The following is a 5,000-nucleotide window of genomic DNA, read 5'->3' on the forward strand; positions in this document are numbered from 1 at the left end:
GCCTTCAATGAAACGGACGGATACAAAATTACAAGGGTCAACTCTGAAGTTCTCATCCAACAGTTACCACTGTCACTAAAGAAAAAATAAATAAATAAAATGGAAAAAAAAAAAATGAAAAATTTACAAAATATCAAATACATACCTAGTTGTCCGTGCACTGACACCGAACGACAGTCGCGAAATATATTATGCTCGTCACGATCTCCTCAAACTGGCACAAACTTTTCTGAACCCCCAAAAAAAGAGGAATTAACAAATGAAAGCTCAAAGTTACATGGTCGTACGTTGACCTGTCTATATTTAAACAACGATGACCTTCCAATTCGCTCAACAAAATTAATAAAAAACCAATATAAACAAAAGAAAACGTGTAACAACACATACTACGTTACATTAAAAAGAGTGCAATTAAAAATTCATTATTTCCACCCTGATATAAACACAATGTTGAGAATAAAACCCTTTTGTGAGTCACTAACTCACCCACAATTCACTTCCAAAGGTCACCTGGTAACTCGGTCACTCGTCGTTTCCACACTATGGTAATCTTTCCTAACATCTGTGTTCCCAAAGAAAAATCGAAGACATAAAACCAAAAGTTTGTAACATTCATTCGGCTTGAATTTCCTTCCGTTTTTCTCGCTGACTCAAGGAATAAAAAGTTTGGGGCAACAGGAATATTCCAGGGAAGAGCTATTGATTAAATGATCCGGGTTCAATCTTACTGTTTTGTGTACGTATTTTCAGTATAAAAATTAATTTTCATTTATTTTTACGATACACACGCACATACATACATGTACATGCATCTATATACGTATATGTATGTCAATTTTATATATATATATATATATATGTGTGTGTGTGTGTGTGTGTGTAATACTATTTCATTCCTCTTGTTTTTCAGCTCATGAAAGATAGGCATATGGAACATTCCTGCGCAAATTCACGGTGCTTCAAATCTTTCAATGAAAAGTGATCACAACTTTACACGTAAGATAGACCAATAAGGACAACGTTAACTTTGACTTAATAATTGTAACTCTCACGGCAAAAATCGGCATTAACTTCCTTACTACCTAGTTTTCCGTGCAATGACCGAACTGCATTCGAAAAATATATTATGCTCGTCAGGAACTCCTCAAACTGGCACAAACTCTTCTGAACGAAAATAAATAGAGGTATTGACAAATAAGAGCTCAAATTCACACTACCGTACGTTTAACGGCTATATTTATAACAGCCATGACTTCCAAATTACTCACGAAAATAAATAAATGTATCGTGTCTATATATATATATATATATATAATATATATATATGATATATATATATATATATATATATATATAAACAAGACAATAAGAACAACAACACCTCACATACTACGTTATACTCGTAGAATCATTACCAGCAGAACACCTGACCTTATACAGCTATACCCTTGGATCACTCTACTCTAAGTGCAATTTCACAAACGGAAATATTGTACATACCTTTAGAAACTATCTACAATAGAACGATCAAACCTACACAATACCACCATTAAAACGATATACGATAGAGCGCTGTGTCCTACCAGCAACCTATCCTTCCATAACATCCTTGAACAGTTGATAATGATGATGATGATGGAGCTAATAAAGCCGTAGAAAGTTATTAGGCGAAGAAGGGGGGCTGGGGGGGGGGGAAGGGGGGGGGGGAGGACTTGGGTGCCCAGCCACTCCAATGATGTAAAATTAGGGATATAACAATAACCAGCTCCGTCGCATAATTACACTTACATAAGCGGCGGCGGAGGACTTCATTCTGCTCAAACGGCAGTTTGCTGAAGGAGTCGAGAGATTCTCTCAAAATCTGATTTATCTCAGTGACTCTGGAGGAATGTCAGGATTCATGAATGCAACTGAGATATACCATGATCAAGCGATTTATAAACACACTGATATATAATATATACGTATAATATATATATATATATATATATATATATATATATATAATATGTATATATATATATATAATATGATTATATATATATATATATATATGTGTGTGTGTGTGTGTGTGTGTGTGTGTGTGTGTGTATGTTTCATAAATGAATCACGAAAATAAGGAACGTGATGAATATATTAAACAGAGACAAAATTCCCACCTTTCCTTCTTCTCTCTCTCTCTCTTCTCTCTCTCTCTCTCTCTCTCTCTCTCTCTCTCTCTCTCTCTTTATAATATATATATATATATATATATATATATATATATATATATATAATATAAACAAAAAACATCCCCGGAATACAGATGAATATAATGTCCATCTATTCCTACGCGTCTTCATGATAAATCGGCTCCCAAAAATACTTTTATCTCCCCCCCCACCTCCCCCCTTCCTACCCGATTCCTTCTTAAACCCGATTCCATTTCAGACATATGTTACCTGTCACCTTCCAAGAGAATAGACTGTTGGACCTATGGAGATATAATATCCCATGAATAATATATGCAGATAAGAAAAGCAATATGTCACAAAACTTTAAAGGAGAGAGAGAGAGAGAGAGAGAGAGAGAGAGAGAGAGAGAGAGAGAGAGAGAGAGAGAGGGAGGGGCAAAAGATGTTGTTTTCATAGTAATATTTATCTATCTGTTACTGCAGTTAATTTGAATGATTATTTTCGTATCAGTATAACACCCTTATCTCTCTCTCTCTCTCTCTCTCTCTCTCTCTCTCTCTCTCTCTCTCTCTCTCTCTCTCTCGTGCAATGAATGAGGAAAGATTTGGAAAATGAGGGAAATGGGATAAAATATCTTCACACGAAAAACCAGACAAATGAAGAGATTACGATTCTGAAGACAAATAACACAGTAACTGCAAATACATTCTCTCTCTCTCTCTCTCTCTCTCTCTCTCTCTCTCTCTCTCTCTCTCTCTCTCTCTCTCTCTCTCACTGGAAAACGTGACAAACAGACCATCTGAATGTTTAATAATAAATCTTTCAGTCAAAATGGCAGGGCCTTCGGGGAGAGAGAGAGAGAGAGAGAGAGAGAGAGAGTCATCTTCTACCCACTGCATAAATGGGTGGGGCGAAAATGACGTTGTCACGTGAGAGGCGGACATGATAATGACTATTTCAAGGAAAAGAGGCTTTTAAAAGAGAGAGAGGAGTAGGCTTAGCGACTGCAACAATGCGATAAACAGCCTACAAGTTGGCATCACAAATGACAAGGCAGCAGACAAATGGGAAGGAACGCGATTTCATCCAGAAATTGAAAACCCATCGAACCGGTGCTTGCTTAGATCATTTATGAACCGGGAAGCTTCTCAATGTGTGTATTGTTTGTTTGTTTGTGTGGTGTTTTTACGTTGCATGGAACAAGTGGTTATTCAGCAACCGGACCAACGGCTTTATGTGGCTTCCGAACCACGTCGAGAGTGAACTTCTATCACAAGAAATACACATCTCTCACTCCTCAATGGAATGCCCGAGAATCGAACTCGCAGCCACCGAGGTGGCAGGCCAAGACCATACCGATCACGCCACTGAGGCGCTCTCTCTCAAAATGTGTAAACAAGGCGTGATTCGACCTCTAGCTTACTCGAGACACGTACAAGATTTTCCCCCTCACGTGTAAGTTGTAAACATTATATTCCTAACGCAACGTGAAGTGGTCTTCGTAATTAATACTCATACTTAGAACAACTCATACTAACAACAAGAATCAAATAAAAAGGACAGAAATTAAAACACATTCATATATGCTCAGTTATAAGTGAAAAGAAAATTATAAATCAGAAACATAGCCAAACTTAGTACACCAAATAAATTGAAAACGTGCTAAAATCTACGGTCAAATAGAGCCTTGTTTCGCCAAGGAAAATGAAAATAAATACGCTATATTTTTAAGAAATTATTTTCCAGTACTGTTTAACATGCACATTATTTATTTTCTACATTCATTTTGATAAATATTTCATAAATATCCTATTGTAAAATTCCTGTATCTATAACTCAATACAAAGCACCATTTTCAGACCCTTGTAGGGTCTTCCATAGACCTCCCCTAACCCCCCAACAATAACAAGAGCAACAACAACAATAAAGTAGTTTGTAGGCTTACTCCGCGAGTAAGCGAAAATATTACAATAATGTCAATATAACATCTTGAAACTGGTAGCGGCGGTTGTTGTAATGGTCGCTTGAGTAACAATGTCTTTACTCCTATACCACAGCCAATTCAAAACCACTTGACTCAATGTAGCAGTAATAACTGTTAAAACATTCCCTCACATATCTACAACCAATTCTTAACAACACGAAATAAAACAACGATCACTCATTCATGTTTACTCTATTAACAAGACCTAAAGGCCACACAAGGGACACAAGGCGACTCAAAGTAAGAGTAATAGTTACAACAAAAATTTTCCTCTCATGACTACAACCAATTCTCAACAACACGAAACGGAACAACATCTCTCGCTGCTTCACGTTTTTGCTCTCTTTATGAACAAGATCTAGAGGGCACGAGTGACGCAATCTTCTCATCTCAAGGTTTAATACTCAAAATGAATCCGCAACGGTGACTGCTGAGACGAATTCATAACAGAGCTGAGGTGTCGGTTCAGTAATTATGAAGATTTCGCGGAATGCTCTATGATGATGATGATGTTTCTGCAGTGGGTGAGTGTAATAGATTGTTCATTGCTTTAAGGCATAAGTGTGCTTAAACTCAAGTATATGCATACATAATAACAGCACATGCAAACACCAAATTATACCAGGGAATCACACACACACACACACACACACATATATAATATATATAATATATATATATATAATCTATAATATATATATATATATATATATATATATATATATATATATAGATATAGTAATATATATATATATATTATATATATATATACATATATATAAACAATAAACACTTCACCAAACAATGCTCAGATATAGAATACATCACCACGCAATAATCGG

At 36.0% G+C, this 5,000-nt stretch overlaps 1 protein-coding gene across 13 annotated transcripts in view; it reads right to left on the reverse strand.

Moving 5' to 3' along the window:
- The window catches only part of LOC135224319 (uncharacterized), a 1,756,683-nt gene that overhangs the window by 1,509,608 nt on the left and 242,075 nt on the right, over positions 1 to 5,000 (reverse strand). The gene's annotated exons all lie outside the window — the stretch shown is intronic.

The sequence above is a fragment of the Macrobrachium nipponense genome, chromosome 12 (assembly GCF_015104395.2).
Source record: "Macrobrachium nipponense isolate FS-2020 chromosome 12, ASM1510439v2, whole genome shotgun sequence".
Classification (NCBI taxonomy): domain Eukaryota; kingdom Metazoa; phylum Arthropoda; class Malacostraca; order Decapoda; family Palaemonidae; genus Macrobrachium; species Macrobrachium nipponense.